This window comes from Anoplophora glabripennis, unplaced genomic scaffold (assembly GCF_000390285.2).
Source record: "Anoplophora glabripennis isolate ALB-LARVAE unplaced genomic scaffold, Agla_2.0 scaffold196, whole genome shotgun sequence".
NCBI classification, from domain to species: Eukaryota; Metazoa; Arthropoda; class Insecta; order Coleoptera; family Cerambycidae; genus Anoplophora; species Anoplophora glabripennis.
In genome coordinates, this window is record NW_019416363.1 from 651,896 (window position 1) to 672,569 (window position 20,674).

A 20,674-nucleotide genomic window follows, 5' to 3' on the forward strand; every position below is an offset into this window, starting at 1 on the left:
AAAAAAACTAGATCGATTTTTAATACTCGGTTCTTTGGTGAATGAGATCAAAGTACAAATGAAGCTGTGGGCTATGAATTGTATGGTCATGGGGGTTTTGAGGTTTGAGTGCAAGGTGTTTAAGAAATCCTCAATTACGTTAACGTTTAGCCATAATGCAGATTGCCTATGATTTATTAGCTATGGGGTTATGGGGTTATGAAGTTGCGGGGTTATAGGGTTATGTGAATTTTTTGAGTTTGCGTACTTGGGGTTTCAAGGAGTCCTCAGCTATGTGATGTTTTGCAATAATACAGTTTGCCTATGATTTATTTCCTAGGTTATGGGGTTATGGGATTTGTGTTCATGGGCTTATTAGGTTGAGATATCATTGGGTTAAATATTTATGGGATTTGGTTAATTTAGCGTTGGAAGCTTGAGTCTTAGGGTTATTATGGTTTAATTGTTTAGAATATCGTTTTTTTTTTGAGGTCATGAAAAATCCTGAGCTGATGGGGTTAAATGGACCTCGGATTCGGATTCAGCGACCTAAAAAACATATAATAAACATGGTCTGACTTCTGGGCCCGAAAGTCGATTTTTTGTGTGGCTGTGTTATCTACAAACTGTAATCACGAAGTAATTCGCGAGGAAAAGTTGTATGATTTAGTTACATGCATAAGTAGCATACTATGATGCACTTCTGTGAATACAATGTTCCTTATAAGACTTAAGCTTCTAAAGCTATTGCATTTAGGAAAGTATAATACAATTTGATACATCTAGTATTATACTGTGATACGATGTTAATGCAGCCAAAAGTATTCTAAGAAATATATTGAAATTATTGAAATGTTAACGATATTAAAAATGTTATAAAAATGCAGAAAATTTTACTTTTTGTATTGAAAGTTTATCGTACTTTATAAATAAAACAAGATTTCAAAAAACATACTTCATTTGAAAATTTCCCATTTAATTCTTTTATTCCAAATAATATTATTCATTGCAACAGAATTCAATTACGCAAAGTTGAATGGCCAATTTGTGTATCGCAACGTCTATTTAAATTTCCCGCCACCTAACCTCATTCACATTATATTGCGCTGTTGCCGTTACTCCTTCGCGTTTATTACTTTATTAAAGAGTGCTGTTATAAGAAGGTAACGGTTGTGCTAATTTTTATTTGAATAAAATTATATAAAAGAGAAACCGGCCTTCAGCTAATCCACACTGCAACCCCTTAGTACTTGTAATAAGGAAATGAACAACAATGCACCGTTAATTTCAGGCCCTGTATATATCCTATAATTTTTTTCCTAAATAAATAAATTTCGTAATAATGATATGTGTTGAAATATAATAATTAATTACAATTATTATAGCAAATGTAACTGTTTCTTTTCATGAAAATCTACTCCCGCAAAATATTTTATCATACTTGTGCAAATAGTACAAATTAATAATATTAACCATATAACCATAAATAATATGTGTATCATTCAGTTGCTACTGTATGCCTAGAAATAAATACAAGTATATTTCAGTTCCCCAATTTATGGAAGTACATAGAGATAAACTGAGTGTAATTTATTATCGACAAATAAGCCGGCAATATAAACAGCTATATGCATATTGTTAAAGGAAAGTTATTGGTTTAACATTCAGAAATGCAAAAAGTGTTACGAAAAAATAAAAAACATTTTAGGAAATCTGTCAATTAAAGAGGTAGGGTATGCAGAATCATTTATTTTGTGTTACACATATAAATTTTAGACAAACTTTCGAAATGAAAAGCAGTTCCAATATCAAAACCAACAAAGTATATCGTACCGTTTATGTTTATATTGCTAAAAGTGTTAATAAATAGCAAACTAATAAAATGAAAATTTAAATTCTCCACAGTTTAAAATAAATATTTACGCCGTCTAGTGATATATGTCACTGTATCAATTAAATGTTCCATTGCATTTGCATTTTTGCAGCCGCTTGCTGTTTATGAATTTATTGATACGATTTAGTTCCACGGATTATTTAACGGTTTTTTACTGAAGAGGATTTATTTTACTTTTTACAGCGCTCGAACCGTATCCGTTTCGTTGTTTTCGTAAATAACATTTTCTTTCGACGTTAGAATATTTATTTAGTATGTTACCTTCGCAAGGTTACCACACATCAGATTTTAAGTGAAAGTCCGGATACGTCATAAGGCCTACCACTTTTGTGTTCTGTGGAGGTCACTGTTGGTTTACAAGTGACAAATTTTGACATTGCGATTAGTTGCCGTGACATTATTAATACTGCAGAAGGCCAGTTTCCTCGGTACGACTGGTTTGGATTTTGAAGAAGTTATTTACGATTTTTTAATTCCGTACAAACAATTCGCCAGGCTCGATGTTTAGGGCGCTTTCAGGTTCATGTTGCAATTTGAAGAAATTATTCTTTGGATCATTTTGGATCCGTAAGTCTTAACGAACAAAAGGTCTAAGGCTAGTTTAAAAAATCATATTTAGTTACGTATCTATAGTGTTATTTAATATACTACTGTGAAAAGTCAATCTTAGCAATGATAGATGAAACAGGCGTGGAAAGGACAATGTTAAAAATCGGTCAATTTCTGCCCCACTCTGGAACTTTCTGTAGCTATCATAAATGATTCCAATAGGCTTGTATTTGATAGAAATACACTTCTAAAGCTGTCATTATGTCGCAATATCCGCGTAAGATCGGTAAAACTTGTTCAACCTTTACGTAGATTCTTTGAAATCGATCCATGCTCAACCAACTCCGGAACTTTTTATAGCGATGTTAAATGACCCCAATAGGCTTGTATTTTATGCAAATACATATATGAAGCCAGCATTTTCCCGAAGAAGTTATACATACATGCGTAATATCGTATGAAACTTATTTACCACAAGCACAGTCTCGCATGAAGAATAACAAAATGGAAAAATCAGCTGTTACGAAGCCTGGGCAGATACAGAACACGCCAGAGAAATATGATATAAATACCAGCCAGTTTCTTCTGAAGAAGACAAGCTATATTCCTCTCGAAAACGTCAAAGAATTTAAGGCGATGGCGTGCAACTGGCACGGAAACTGTTCAATTGTTGACAACTGTCAAAGGAGTATCCAAGTTCAGACTGCATTGCATGCAGAATATGCTTCAAATGATTTCCACAATGTAATATATGTAGAAGAAATAATGAATATTTTCATATCGAAGAGCCATCTTTTCCCTATTAGCGAGGTAATTCTCCTAACAGCTATAGCAGAGACACCCAAAACCTTGTTTCGTAATTTTGATGAATTTTTGTCTTAAAAATAATTTTATTTTATTTTTTTTTGAATAACAAAGATTTTTTTCAAAAAATGCTGCAACTATCCAATTTTTACACCATTGTAATTCGAGTTTCAGTAGTTTTAAGACATCCAGTTCGTGAAGATTATTGGCACTGGTATAAGGATCGATTTCCTGAAGTTATAACATTGGTTTAGAAAAGACCCTGCACATATAGACGAACTACATTCGCCAGATATTTCAAGTGGTTTAGATTTATTATTTATTTAGCCTGATTAACCTATGTGCAAACGATAATTTAAATGTTACGTATATTTAAATGCTGACATTGTCCATGCTTTCATATAGTTTAATATTTGACACAAAAACTAAGATATCAAGTTTAGAACATAATTCTATAAGTATTAGGTATACATTAATTCATTATTACAGTTAATATAGCGATGACAAACAATAACTACTAAAATTAATTAACTGCGCTTTATATTTATCTATTTTATTTTGCACCGAAATGAATTAATCTCAAATTTAACACCACCATTGATCGTACTTACAGTTTTAACAGTGTTAGGCAACCGATAGAGCGGAAATCAAAATTCAAGCTGAACCACCAAAGTAGGACAGTTAACCTAGATTATTGTACCACAGAGAAAGTTTGAAGAATTTCACAAACTTACGAATGAATGCAATAGCTAATGGTAAATAGTGGCTAGCGCCGCGGCCTTAGGCGAAAATGCTTGTTTTACTTACGTTTCGGAGATAGTTTCCAAATTATCTTCAGCAATTAATGTTTACCCAAATTTTAAGCAATAAATTAATTATCTGTTACTACTATGCAAAAAAATCAGATTGTATATTAATCGAAATAGTTTACGACTTAAGATAATTAAATTTGATGCTGTGTAGGTACTAATAATAATAATCGAATAGAAACAGTGACGAAAGGCAATAGAACAGGAGTGTGAGTTGCGAATGAATTTTTAAGGCTGTATTTTCTATATGAAATGCATAGGCGCCGGTATTTTTAAATTGTTGATGGACTTCAAATAACACAAATAACAAACAATATAGATGGAAACTGTCAGCAACAAATTATAATATTGATTCCACTCATAATAACAATGGTACAAGTTTCTGTGACACTTTTCAGAACAATATTAAAGGAGTTAGGTACATAACTTTAAAGTTGATTTTCTTCTAATAATAACACAGCTACACAAAAAAAAAGAAGTCTGTACTTTTCATGTGACATATGCTATCCGTAGTATTTTTGCCTCCTGATCACGAATCCGGTGTCAAAATTGAGCTATCCCTTACAGGAATTTCCTAATCCCAAAAAACAGGTCAAAAATAGCAAAAATTCACGAAAAGAAGCTAGGCAAAATACAAAAAAAAAAACTTTTTTCTATATTCAAATGTTATTTATATGGCTAAGACCCCGCTGAACGTGAATCAGCGGCCAGAATTGATGGTTCTTTTTTTAATCTCAAAAAAAAAAAACGGGTCAATTAAGGTCGATATCACGAATTTTCAAAAAATAACAGATTCGCACCAAATTTGGTATACGGGGGTTTTCGTGATCGCTGATCACGGATCCGAGGTCAATTTTGTAAAATTCAAGATGGCGGATCCAAGATGGCCGACCAAATTTGTAAAAGAATAACAGATTTGCATCAAATTTGTTATGAGGTTTTCGGGGTCGCTGATTACGAATCCGAGATCAGATTTACAAAATTCGTTTTTAAAAATGTAATCAATTACCTATGTACTTTATTACCTGAAATTAGGCAGAAAACCCTTGAATAGATCTTTTACAGAAAAAAGAACAATATATAGCCGAAAAAAAGTAAGTTAAAACATGATTGGGTACTCAGGTTATAAAGTAAAATATTACAAAATGAATTTCGCAATTTTGACCTCGTAATCAGTGACCCCGAAAACCCCCGTATACCAAATTTGACGCGAATGTGTTATTTTTTGAAAATTTGGTCGGCCATCTTGGATCCGCCATTTTGAATTTTACAAAATTGATCTCGGATCCGTGATCAGCGACCCCGAAAACCCCCGTATACTAAATTTGGTGCGAATCTGTTATTGTTTGAAAATTCGTGATATCTGACCTTAATTGACCCGTTTTTTTTTGAGGTTAGAAAAGGAACCATCAATTTTGACCGCTGATTCACGTTGGGTGGGGTCTTAACTATATAAATGAACATTTGAATATCGAAAAAAAATTGTGTTTTCCCTAGCACTTTTTCATGAATTTTTGCTATTTTTTACCTGTTTTTTGAGGTTTAGAAATTCCTGTGATGTGATGGCTCAATTCTGACACCGGATTTTGAAAAATTTATATGAATTTAAAATTTTTAAAAAATCTGTAGCAATTAGATATTAGAATGTATGTGGCAACTACATTCACAACTTTTTTTCAAAATGATTTCTAAATTTTGCTTTATTTAATTTATACAAAAATACTACTGAAAAACTGCTACAAATATTGAGTAACTAACTTTACTTTCAAAACTTAATCGATATCAACATTTATTTTCATTTTTTATAAGGCCATTATTATAATAAACATTTTTATATTAGATCTTGTATTTATATGTTACTTAATATATTAAGCTAATAGAAATTAATGCCAAAAATTAGTTTTATTTATCGAGAATCCAGGAAAATGTTTAAAATTTATTCGAACTAATTACAAACTAACTTAGAAAAACCGTAAATTTCAAAAACATAACGATTTGATTCAGAATACGCAATTTTCTAGAAAAATTATTTAAAACTATAACCAATTACGATTAAATGTTCTTTACCATTTTTTAAAGGTACATAATACATTCTGTCAAAAAGGTATCCGGAATTTATCAATAAAACATAATGTATTCAATTAAATATAAAGCTTATTTTGTCTCTTTCAAAATCCATTTGAAAAAATACACTTTTTCCTACAAAGAACCCAGTCTTCAAAGCACTTTTTAAACGCATATTCCTGTATCGACTTCAACTCCTTCAGCGATTTTTATTTTATGGCTTCCATCTATTCGTAACGTATTCCACGAAGTGGTAATTTGAGTATGAAAACGAGAAAAAAAGTCAGCAGCCATATCCGGAGAATACGGTGGCTACTTGATGACATTTGAGTTTTTGGTCAAAAATTCATTCACACAGTTATTACTTCGTGTGATGGTGCATTATCGGGGTGTTAAATCCAAGAATTGTCTTTCCATACATCTAGTCCAAAGAAAGCAGTCAACATGACTTTGATTTTTAATCGACTTTGACGTGGATTTTTTGTCTTCGGCTTATTAGAAAAGTGACATTTCGAAGGTTTTGGGCTATTCTGCATGTCAAACTCGTAAACTTATGTCTCATCACCCGTTATGACGCATTGCATGAATGTAGAGTCTGAATTATCTCTTTCAAGCATGCCTTCAGCAACATGCTTGCGATGCTCTTTTTGCAGAAAGTCAACTCTTTTGCAACCAGTCGTGATGCGACGCTTTTTATACCCAAAACATCACTAAAATTATTAGTGAGATAAGTTTAGTTTATATGCCAGCTCTCTCAAACTATAACATCGGTTTGCATGCACCATTTCCTTCACTTTGTCAATGTTTTCTTCAGCTGAAGACGTTGAAGGAGGACCAGAAAGAACGTGACAAATCATCAACCATCTTTCGCCCATGTTTCAATGCTTTGTACCATTTGTATGCTTGAGTTTTTGATAAAACTGAATTGCCCTACGTCTTTTCCAACAGTTTCAACCATTCAGCACAAGAAATTCCGTTGGTGGCACAAAATTTTGGGCAAAATCTTTGTTTAATATTATCCATACTAAAAATCGCGGAACAGGTGTATTACCAAAATTAACAACTGTAAAGAAACTAATTGACAGATCGTGCCCAAACTTCGCGTCAGAGTACAGTGCTACCAACTTTTCATCAGAAAAATAAATTTAAATTTACTCCACGCGGAATTTTTAAATGACAAATTGCGGATACTTTTAAGAGAATGTATTTTCAAAAGTGTATATTAATTTTTTAATAGATATGGAAATGCTTGATAAACATCGAATTCTACCATTATTAGGCCAGGAAAATAAGCTGGGAAATGACCATTTCGCGACTTTTTGTTTCGGCAAGCTGAATTTATCACTATGGATGCTAAATATTATGTACAATAACATATTAGTTTCCACAGTCATAAAAATGGGGGAAGATTATTTACAGGGTGGTTAATTGCATATTTTTTTACATAAATTCACGTTTTTCGCTTATAACATTTTTCCGTTAATTTTCACGAGAAAACAGTAAAGTACTTTGTTTTCGTCTTCAAAAGACCTACAAAACTAGCCCTTGATCATCAAAAAATATTGATTAGATCAAAAGTTATAAACAGAGGTAGTTTATTTATGTCTTTTGAATTAAACATTTATAAACTGCGTTATTATTACCAGAACGTTTTGGCATCGTCTCCTTTCATTCCTTATCACTGTCTAATAACTCACACGAAATCTGGAATCGGTAAGTTGAATAGTTTACAAGTTATGGTCTTATAAACAAATTAACTAATTATTAGTTTGTACGAGCCCGAGGAGCTTCCACAATAGCACTGATTTTTTTCATGGTAGATTTCATAATAATACATTGAAATCTATCATTTTTTTTGTTAATTTCAAATTTGCAACCTGGAATTTTTTTTATTTTTTAGCCTTAGATGCAAAATGAAATATACGACCCACGAGCGTGATATAGTTATATATTATTACATATTTGAACAGCTTATGCAAAGAGCTTTAAGTTAAAAACAAGAATCGTTAAGATTCCTTGAAAAGCAACGGAGTTACAGACTGTCAAAGTTGACGGCCTATTGTTAAACAAATTAGGTTGGTAGCGGCAAAAAAAAAATACTGTCATAACCGGCAACGCGAGTACTTTCCCAGGTAAAAATATTTTATTTATGGAAGTATGTTAAGTGCATAAGAAATATTGTCAAAAGTCAGTGGGTCGCTTGATTTTCGGCGAGCCGTGGCGCGGCGGAAGGGTGGGAGACGCGAACGACAGCGAGTCCGAAGAAAATGATAATATTAATAGTCCTGCTGTTAAATAAGCGAAATTCGCTTGAAAATAATATATTTGACACTCCGTTGTTTTTCAAGGAATCTTGACGATTTTTTTAACTTAAGCTCTTTTCATAAGCTTTCTGAATATATAATAATACATAACTATATCACGCGCGTGCGTCGTATATTTCATTTTGCAACTAAGGCTAAAAAATATTGAAATTTAAAAAAGTGATAGATTTCAATGTATTATTATGAAATCTACCATGAAAAAAATCATTGCGATTGTGGAAGATGCTGGGATCGTCCAGACTAATAATTAATTTGTTTATAAGGCCATAACTTGTAAACTATTCAATTTACCGATTCCAGATTTCGTCTGAGTTATTAGACAGTGATAGAGAATGTGAGGATGCGATGTCAAAACGTTCTGGTAATAATAACGCAGTTTATAAATGTTTAATTCAAAAGTCATAAATAAACTTCTTCTGATCTAATCAATATTTTTTGACGCTCGAGGGGTAGTTTTGTAGGTCATTTGAAGATGAAAAAAAAGTACTTTACTGTTTTCTCGTGGAAATGGACAGAAAAACGCGAATTTAAACCCTGTAAACAATCTTCCCCCCATTTTTATGACTGTGGAAACTAATATGTTATTGTACATAATATTTAGCATCTATAGTGATAAATTCAGCTTGCCGAAACAAAAAGTCGCGTCCAACTCTATATTTCCTGGCCTATTGCGATTCAATCCAATGTAGATGTAAATTAAATTTTTATTTAACTGTTGGGTAAATTATTTAATGTTGCATAATTACATATTAGTATTAAGTATTAATAAGTAGATTATACGAAATAATGTAAACAGTATGGTTAATGACTTCATAAGATAAAAGCAATTACCTGATTACTGTAACTACCATTGTATTATCCAGGACCAGGTCTTACCTGAAAAAAAAAACGCTCTTATTATTAACAGAACTATATGTTACGTAAGGGGCGTGCCACAAAAACAATAATAAAGCTAAATCTAAAGCTGCTTTGCAGAACATAAAGCATATACCTTCCTATATATTTAAATAATGATAACACGTTTGGAGAGGAGTAATTGCTTGTAATCACCGACACAATGAACTGCTGCGTTGACCGGAGATACTTTCTTTTTTTATCTTATCTGGCAACAGATAAAGCGGTGATAGTCTCGCACACTATATGATTTGTAGAATATTTTACAAGTTCACGCAGATTAAATTATGGAAAATTATTAGAATACATTTTTAAATATGACTGGATAGATATTGTTTTATATCCGAGAAGATTTTCGTTGCTTGTGACGTCAAAGACAGAGCCGGTTTTAGGTGTAGGTTATAAATAATTTTGCTGTGGTAGGATAAAGTGGCGATAACTTGAAAATTTTGTTTTTACTGATTTATCAGGGATTTTTTTATTAATAATGTTTGATATTGCACAATTGCTGTACTTAAACGCATTTTGATGTCGTTTAGAAAAGCTTTTTGCTTGCTGTTTGGTTGAAAAAAAAGTTGTTCCTTTTAGATCACAAAAAGAATAAATTGAGGCTCTTTTAATCAAATTTGGCATACAGATTTAGTTTTTAATTGTGTATTAATGGTTTTCTCTATTTTTTTTCTTCCAAACTACTTAAAATATGACTATATGGTACTAAAGGCTTTGCACGATTGTTGGGTACACCATTTTTGAGGTAACCGGTAAACTATCCTAACAATATAAACCTAATTTATCGTTAAAAGCGTCACAATAACTTTCAAATGGTCTCGCCTGTTCAATAAAAAATTGTTGTCATTAGTGCCCGAAAGAGGAAAAAGTTATGAACGGATATTATCACCGTACATCAGTTTTGTAGGAGTTGTAAGTTTCAAAAAGCACTCTGTATAACACCAAAATGTGTAGATTGAAAACAAAAGTCCTTACCCCAAAAATAATCAAAATCGAATAATATAATACGTTATTATCGAATTATTTACAAAATTCAAAAAATTTTCAAGAACTTTGAAGCTAGCGGCCAAACGAAGTGATTTTGGATATAGGTGAATTATCTATTTTGAGTTTGAGTCCACGAATATGTGGTCTTCCGTTGTACATGTTATTCTGGGACACCCTGTATATGAACTAGATTTTTTTCGATTAAAATGGTGTTTTTATTTCTTTTAAAGTACAGTAGATTACAAATCATAAATAAACTAGAAGATAATACAATTATACACACGCTGGTACAAAAAGAAATAAACAAAGAAACATGTATTTTACTTCACCATCGCCATTGTTTAGAGCTTGTAACTTGACACTTTCACGTAAGATTCTCCCTATAGTGGCTAAAGATACTCCTGTAACAGGTACAACATGGTTTTTAATTGTATTTTATTTTCATTTGGAAAAATAATTATTATAAACGTTAAATATGATACTCTTCGACTGGGAATTAATTTCCTTTCTTTTATTTTTCACCTTCATTGATTTATTTTAATAAAAAGTTACACTGAAAATGCATAGGATGATACACCTACAACGAAACACGCCTTCGTAACTACAAAACACAGTATGCACTGCAAGCTGTTATGGTAAACGCCATGCTGGCCGCCAATGTTTTTCTACCTCAGTAGTCGAATGAGGTTAATTCTAAGAAAGTGACGCAGGGGTGTTCTTGGAATTCTATCTCAACAAATATCGTACGGACTGTAGATAACAGTAATGTAAATTGAAAACATTATTAATAACTCGAAAGTGGTCCATTCTTCAAATAAACTGAACGAGATCGTTTCTTCAAAATACTAGCTTACTAGTTAGAAACAGTAATTCTATTAAAAAATACCCAATTACGGGGTAGGGTCCTTAGTGACAGTGACTATCGGTACTTCATTTATGGCTGACGCATTTACATATATATCCGCATACATATACATCCGAATTCAGTCAATTTTTAAGTTTAATTATATAAATCATTAGCCCAAGTTAATTTTCTCGAGGAGTTTTATATTTGTTTTAAATTTCAGCAAACTGTATTTCGAAAACGAAACCTTTCGAATATTTCTCCAAAAGACTTCTCTTATTCTGATTATCTAAAGTCAAATTTTAAGTTTGCCCAATAAGTTTTGAAACATCCGGTATAGATTAACAAATGGTTTGGGTAGAAATGGTAGGTAAGCTCTTACTTTGTATTTTTAGTTACCTAGCTAGTTAATTTTTTCTCTTTTCAAACTTCTTGACACAAAAATTTCATAAATTTTATTGCAAGATAGTTAAAATATGTAGTCGCCATGGATTATGGAAAATAAATGTATTATGTTTTCATGTGAAATTATTAATTGTACAATTTATCCTTGCTTTTATTCTAATTATCGTGGCTTTCAGTGCTTGCCAATGTTTAAAGTTAAAGTGCAATATTATTGAAATATACGATCATAATTTTGCAGTAGTCAAGATATAAGAAGTCTATCAAGCTTTTGACATACAAAATTGAAAAGCTTTAGTTATCCTCCACCTAAATACAGCTTGATCAGAAGGACGTATGTGAAATATTTTAGAGGTGTAACTAGTGCCTCTAATATTTAGACGCTTAATATTGAAACTATGGCAGGCAATCGTTATTTATTTGAACACATATTACATTTTGTTATTTAATGGACACACTTTGTAACGTGTTTATTTTTAAGCTTGTCCTTGTTTCGTATGTCGCTTGAAACACTTATAAATTCATTTATATGCAAAAGCCGTTTCTAAAATAAATAATTCATCAACTTTTTAACAGACGAACACAATTAAGGTTTTCCAGATTTTTTCAATTTATTCTGTGATATAGTTACAGCCTGTTGGAGTTCAGTACTCACAATCAGAATTCTATATAACGTATTGAATTTTCATTAAATTTAATAATAATTAACTTTTCCTTAGCAAGTAATAAAAGAATCATAAATATTAATATCACTAAATTGTTCATCGTTAAATTAAAAATTGATGGGTAAGGATAAAGGTCAAATTAGAGGTTGAATCTTATCTCCTTAAAATATTTTGCAAATATCATATCGTGATACGAAAACACTAGTTTAACAGTTACAGTAAACTCCCAATGCTCAAAAAATTTTTTGACACTCCTATAAATGCTGTAACATGTGTTTAATTTACTAAATTTATTTCATTGTCAGTTACTGTTTCAGGTCACCAAATAAATTTAATCTTATCACGAATACAACAAAAACATATTTTCTTAGGCGCTAGATAAAGATTTTGTTGAAAATATGTTTACTATATAAGTTATTTTTGTACACTTATTTCACTCGCCGTTAGAATTACGAGTTGGAATATAAACAGGAAGCGGGGAGCAATCATAACAGTAATTCTAATCAACTAGGTGACAATACACCTAGATACGAAACGACCTTGAGAGCAAATGTCAGCAGAGAGTTTCTGATATCGTTTTTGTTGAGATTTACTAGATTTAATACTTACGCTTGGGCCACGCGCAGCGATGTGCTAGGAATGTTCGCTACGTTCGCTGTATTACAACCACACGGGGCGCGCGCACTGGTAGCTATGTTTGCTTTGCTGTCCACGCTGTATGCAAATTTGGTTCTTATATAGGTATACAGGGTTTTCAAAAAGTTTGGAACCCCCACTCAATATCAGAAAATACTGCTCAAACAAAAAAATGATTAGGACAAAAGTTGCAGGGTTTTGAGTGAGCAATCCAACGGTGACCTTGACCACCATGACCTTGAAGGTCATTAGGAGGTCAAGTAGAAAATTTTAAATGGAATCGTATACTTTTGACCCCGGAAATGGTAAGAGCGGAAAATTTTACGTTCGAATGTGACCTTGACCATGACCTTCAAGGTCATTTAGAGGTCAACCTGAAAATTTTAAATGGAACCGTATATTTTTGACCCCGAAAATGGAAAAAATTGACATATTTACGTTCGGATATGACCTTGACCATGACCTTCAAGGTCGTTTACAGTCGATTTTTAATAATTGACTACGATATTCTTGACTGCGGAAATTGAATGAGCGTAAAATTAAAAAATGACATATACCATGCCTTTGACCATGACCTAAAGGTAACAGTAACGTCAAACGTAAGCAATGTTCTATTTAAAATTTTTAACTTGACCTCTAAATGACCTTAAAGGTCATGGTCAAGGTCACCGTTGGATTGCTCAATCAAAACCAAGCAACTTTTGTCCTAATCATTTTGTTTATTTCAGCAGTATTTTCTGAGATAGAGGGGGAGGTTCCAAACTTTTTGAAAACCCTATATATTTATGACGAGAAATGTTGTCTGTATGCAATAGATTGTTTCAAGTGAATTTTAATATTATGTATGAATGTATAAAAAATTTCCTAAAAATTGTTTGTTCCACAAGTGTTTTGAAATAGTAGCCATCATCATTTTATAAACACTAAGTTATATAAATTAGCTGCAGGAACTTCTTTGATACAATAATTAGATATATCGGCCTTAAATCGATCAATTTGTTATTGTTTCATTAAAGCCCATTATTACCTAAACTTCCCAATAAAAAGATGTACAGCTTGACCTAGTTCATATTGTCCGTTCATTAAATAACTATATTTAAGTACCAGATTTAAGTAAAATTTTAACACAGAACCTCTAACTGGATTATATAAGACTTTCAAATCATTTTATAAAGAAAATTAAACAAATATTTTCATGCTCCTTTATAAAACTATTGGCATCTAGTAATTACAGTGACGGTTATAAATATGCTAATACTCAAATACATCTATGTTGCTATAACTTTTTATGTAACTTAGAATTGTAATACATAAGGCATACATAATGGACGAAACTATAGATTTTTTCAAGTGGAAAATGTGACATTTATTAATTTGTAGATTTGTATCAAAATGTAAGTCCGAGGTCTCTCTTTATTCAGTCATTCACTGTCTGATTAGAAAGTCAAGAACTCATTTAACTAATAACTGCTCGGATTGAACGGCACATATTGACACAGTCTCACCACGGGACCCTTTGTGGAAATTGATCTTGCTGCTGATAGCATTGTAATGGTGGCTTTAGGTTTTCGTCTGCTCAAATATGAACTTTATGAATATTGAAAGCTTCATTCCTAGTTCATATAAAAATCGTTCGTTTCGTTCGTATCTATTTAAAAACCCAAAAGAAGTCCACCTGAGTTGCTAAATCTTCCAGATGAAGATTTACGGCTTGTGGTAAGTGGTATGGGTAGAGTAGGTGCTTTCTTAAAATTTCCCACCCAACTTTTTTGTCATACGATCTAATAAGTTTAACCTTGATTATGTAGGAATTAGTTCGTTTTATGGATATTTAAACGAGATATCGTTTTAATGTCACATGGACTCAAACATTGAAAAATTGTATACAATACAAAAACTTCACTTTAAAGATTTTATGTGGTAATATCCCCATTTCTACGACACTGTATTTATATATTGTTAGTAATTGTAAGTATGAATACCTATCCGTATTGGAGGTTATAATAAGAAAACTGATTTGGTAAGTACTCGGAAACAGAAGCGATTAGGAAAAATATATATTTAGATTTTGCTTAACTTTCCTAGTTAGTATTCTTTCAAAATTATGTCACCAAGTTTAAGGATACTTTGCATAACACTGATTTTAACTCCTTTTTTATTATATTTAATTGTATATATAATAATACCACTTTTTATTAATACTTGGAACAATACTTTATAGTAACAACTTTAAATAATGACATTGACGATAGTGAGTGAGTGAGGCAAAAACTATATATACCTACTAATATAACATTAATTGACTGAGGTCTATCACTGTTATAAATTAAATATTAAATGTTATTGAAGCATGCCTAAGAAAAAAGAGAAAATCTTATTGTTTAATAATTAGAAGTATCAGTAAACACATACAATAATACCATCGTCACTATCAATTCATCATTTATGAACGTTTACTAACTGTGCAGTTGGTACACAATAGATCAAAATTTGCTGTAAAACTTCGAGACTGTTGCTAAAAAAAATAAGATTAACTATACAGTAAAAAGTCCTTATGACTTATTCAATTTCTATTCCATACATCAAATTGAGATAGAAACTGTGACGTTTATTTATAAACATGCTATTATAGAAGTATTGTAGTAAAGATTGACGACAAGTTAATAATATTCCTTAGACAACTAATCCAAAACATCTTTGTCATTTTAATGTAAGAGGTATCATCATACAAACCACTTTGTAACCTGATTCTAAAATCATCGCTATTTTACAGTAAAATGTGTATTGATTTCTATAGAACGCGTTTTTCGTTTCTAATGTTTTCTATTTAATTTCTTTAATTTAACTTTAAGTGGTGATTAATAATAGTCAAGATGCAATATTTCCTTTCTCAATTTTATTAGTTTCTACCTCTTTCTTCTTTGAATCTCTTCACGTTCTCCATTTCTTCCTCATCCCTCCATGTTTTCACTCATCTTTTCCTTCATTTGCAATATTTTGTTGACCCCATTTTGCCAAAATAGCCAAAATAGAAGCTTGTTTCAATTCTTTCCGCATTAAATTCATTTATTTATTAACTAATTTTTCACGTGTGATCTGCAGGAATGCTTTTGATTTTTGACTTGCTCATTCTTGGTCCTTTGGGCTTTCGAGAGGAATGAAACACCATGCTCTGGTATTTCGTTTTCAGGTCATACTCAAACACTCAACTCTCATCACAAGTAATGACAAGTTGCAAATCTTTCTCATTCTCATCAATTGTTCAACGATCATTCTGACCGTCAATCGACGGCGACGGTTTGACGCCATTTTGACTTTCTATTATCTATCAATTTTGTTTACATCTCATTCATTAAACACTTCCCTATGTTATAGTTCCTTCTATCTCATCTCGCCTGTTAATGTTTTAATATTTTTATTCACATTAATTTTACCAACATTATTGAACCAATTAACAGCAAACAGAAAATTGGATTTTAAAGCTTCGTGACAAATATGTTAGGTTTTTAGAGTACACCAGATAAATCTAGATGTAAGAGACGATGCGAATGTCGACCATAACCAAGACTATTACATTTTATAGCCTGCAAGTAAATGTAAGCTATTTATCGAAAATAATATAAGTAATAACATCCTCGTCGCCGCCTCTAAATAATGGCTGCTCATTTGGCACTGCAACTTCCTCCCAGTTCTTATTAGCTGCAAGATACTACTCAATCTATGTGTGGATACACGTTAAACAACAGGTCGGTAATTTACAGGGTACCGAGCTCAGTCGGTAATATTTATGGTTAACGCTCGGAACGGTTAACGCGGGCTGTGTGAACCCCATCGTCTTATGTTTACGGTTTAAGTATTCTGGCTCTGTGCACTGTGAAATTATATTAGCTGGTAGACGTGTTATGACAGACGCATTTAGAGTGTGGCATTTTTGAGGCTGTCGAGAAAGAATGCTATTCTTAGCGGGCCATTAAAAGGAGCATTTGTTTACTGTGGAGGTTGAAATCTAAGTAATTGCTTTACCAGGAGATCCAAATTTTTATTCGAAAGTGCAGATAATGATAATATAATAATCAATTAATAAGTACCAATTGTTACAAACTCACTTTTGTCATGTAGAAAAAATATAATACATGGTGATCCAGAACTTAAGATTGGCCGCCAGTACATGAAAATGGGAGGAACAAATAGGAAATCACAGACGCCAATCTTTGTAGCAATATCTTATGCGTACTTAACTACAAATTCCATCCAAGTCTTAAGCCTTAAGGCTTAAGTACAATACCTTTAGGACTCTGACGACAACAAAATTATCTTTCCCAAATTCATAATTGCTTCTGTACATCATGAGAGTGCTCTTTTCAACAACTTTTATTAGAAAAATTTCGGTATCTCTTCAAAACATGTAAAACTACATGTAAATAATAATAAGGTACTTTTAATGTTTATATTCATAAAAATAAATAATTTATCTCCATAAAGGGGTACTGTAGATTTCGATTTCTTTCGAGCTTCATCAAAAATTAAAGTCATATTTACATTTTTTTAAGACTGTTCTTTTTCTTCTGATAAATACAATAAATTTGCTCATACCTAACATTAAAAAATAGAGACAGGTCAATATTACCTAGATGTTTTTCTGAGCCTTCCTACTGTCACCCTTATTCACCCACAACTTTGATTTGATGGGTTTGCCATCAATTTTTTCGATGAACGTTTTAAAAACCTGATTTGCCTTTACTCAAGAGATTCTTACCACCATTTTTTGGCCTGGTTTTCCACCAATTCCTGCATGAGTGTCTTAATAACGGGATGAGGCTCCTTAAGACGTGTAGACAAGCAAACTTTGATTGAACTGTCAGCGAGCTTGCCCTTGTCTCAATGTACCTCATACTGTACGCCAAGGTCACGTCGTTTTGACTTACTAAACCCCTACCATCCTGGATTAGATCTGGTGTGACTTGATTGCCTTTCAGCAGTAATACACTTATAGCACGACCAGGAATAGATTGAGTGGCTGCTCTTAAAATCACTATTCTTCACTTGCTGATATTTCTCAGTAATTATCTGTCTAAGCTCCTCTCTACTATTAATTGGTGCCTCGTAGCTTTTAAGGTGGCTCCACAGGTAATAGTCTAAACTTTAGACTCTAAAGCAAGGGTCGGAGACTGGCGGACCGCGAAAGGTAAAATACTGGACCGCCAAAAATTTTTTGAAAGTATAAATTACTCAAATAAATTATTTAAAAAATGTTTTTTTTTACGTTTGAGTGACAACCTCATCATTTTTTCTAGTATTTTACAATTGTGTAAATGTTTTGAGTTCTTAATGGTTAGTAAGCAGATTAAATTTGAGTTCAAATGAAAATTTGTAAGAAATATGAATTTTTTTTCTGGACCTCGTTAAAAATTTTTAAAAGTATCCGGACCCCACCTAAAATTACTTGCCGACCCCTGCTCTAAAGGATTGAGATCTGGTGAACTCTGTGGCCAAGAATGTGGTCCTCCATGTTTGATCCTACTATTAATATAGCATTCATTATGATATTCTCTCATTAGTCGACTAAAATGAGCAGGAGCTCCATCATGTTGTAATATCATTTGTTGTCTTGCGAGTATAGGAATATCTTCCAATATACCTGTCAATTCATTACGTAAAAAGTTGGTGTAAACTTCTCCTGTAAGGCGCTCTTCAAAATATAATTGGTTGATCATCAATTATGCCACACTAGAAGTTTATAGAAACTCATCGTTGAAAAGCAGATTCTGCAAAAATGCACCTGTTGTACATGATAAGGATAAAATAGATTGCCATGTAAAGTTCGCCATACTCTCCAATGAGGAACATTCGTACGTGCTGAAATGGTACTTAATTCTGGAATGCCTTCAATTATCTGCAAAATGTTTTCTTGCTCAATCAAATTTGACGTTCATAGTCAGTTGATATTATTAATGAACCATGTGTTCGCAGATGCCGGAACAGAGAATCAAATAATTCTCTCTCTTCTGTTTGGAAATCGTTGTTGATACTCTCTACGGGCTGCTTGCGAATTTCCATCACAAAATCTATAAAAAATGTAAATTATGTCGACATATTCTATTTAAAAAGAGCACAGGCATATTGATGGAAAAGGTATTACCAGAAACACGTTCACACAATTTACTACATAAACTGAGATTTATAAATTTTGGCACGTCAACTATCACTTGTTTTGTCAACTAACATGGTCATAGCCAGCGAGACTATTGTTTCTAAACTTTAAATGTCCATAGCTCGGTAACCATGGAGAATTGAACCCATGTATCTTTTTTATTCAGAATGATCTTAGGCACATGTACCTTACGTTTGTCCAGTACGTCCAGTATGCAACACCCTGTATACTAGACTAGATTCGGTTTAACATGTAGGTACAATTGACAGCTTTTTCCAATCCTTATCGAAACTAAAAGAAATATCTTAGACTTACAAATTATAAGCTAAACAAGTTTTTGAGTAATTTTTAAGTACAGCACCATCATCCTCTTTATGAATTTTACAACAACTTCAGAGGGAGTGCACATGAACGTGCACTGCATTTCATCTGTTTAGTATGTATCCGATTCTCTATTAAATCGTCCCAGGCTATGACTAAGCTGACGTGCGCTCAAAGTTGACGTCTACACAAACCATCTCTGTGACGTGCCTCCTTTATATGCAACTGCACTGATGCAGTTCGGCGAGTCAAAGAGCGCTATCGCGGTTTCATCTTGCCTCGTAGTCGAGATCAAAACACTGTCCACTTGTTTGTCGAGATTAAACCCGTAGGGTTTAAATATTATTGTAGCGAACATTTCGCAGAAAACCCATTTCATCTAGCGTTCTATTTTTGCGCTGCTTCGTTTATCGCGTAAGTAATGCGATCAATATTAGTCAGCAGACCGTTGGATTATTATTGAATCATTGCCTTTTAATAAATTTAACTTTAAGTGGAATGTCGCAGACTGTCGCAGAATAGAACTTGGATAACAAAAGAGCAACGTATTCGTACTCCTTTCCCAGCCTTTAAAAACTGCAGCATGTTTCTGTGAGTTTTCTGTAACATTTCACGCATGAGATTTTTCAAATATAAAACGTAAACAAACAAAATTAAACACAATATTATTCGGAAGGTAGCCAAAATAGAAGCTGGTTCGATTCTTTCCCCATTAAATTAATTACTTTATTAACTAATTTCAAATATTTTATTATTCATACATTGTGTAATTTTAGTAATGAGACTGATGTTTTCAAATATTTTTATTCGAATAAAATTGCAATTTAATATTCTCAAAATAATTCCATTGGGAAGCCACACTCCGTTGGAGACGGTTCTTCCACTCCTCACAGCAGTGCAGGAACTCAGATACTGGAAAAACCTTCATCTGATCGGTTAAAGCCATTTGAATGTTTGAGTGTCCCAAAATGGCGTCCCTTGAAAAGATTTATTAATCTCGGGAGGAAGAAAAAGTCATAAGGACTGAAGTCAGGTGAGTAAGGAAGCTGAGGAATTATTGATGTTTGGTCTCACACGCATGACCCTTTTCCGTAGTATTTCAAGAACCTCTCAGTAAAAGTGTTGCCTTGAAATAAATAAAAGAAGCAAATAGGAATGTTTTTAATCTTTGACTTGCTCATTCTTGCTTTTTTGGACTTTGGAGAGGCTGAAGTATGCCACTCCATGCTTTGGCGTTTCGTTTCCGAGTCGTACTCAAACACCCAACTCTCATCACAAGTAATTACAAGTTCCAAAAAATTTTGATCATTTTCAATCGATTTCACAAAGTCAAGGTATCTTT

General features: G+C 32.6%; 1 protein-coding gene across 2 annotated transcripts in view; it reads right to left on the reverse strand.

Moving 5' to 3' along the window:
* LOC108908322 overlaps window positions 1-20,674 on the reverse strand; it is a 112,931-nt gene that overhangs the window by 55,155 nt on the left and 37,102 nt on the right. The window contains exon 1 of one of the 2 annotated variants that reach the window (XM_023454270.1): window positions 9,415-9,456. The exons of the other annotated variant lie outside the window; for it this stretch is intronic. The gene's annotated coding sequence lies outside the window, so the exon portion shown is untranslated. Of the gene's footprint in view, window positions 1-9,414; window positions 9,457-20,674 lie in introns of those variants that run through there. 2 annotated transcript variants of the gene reach the window in all.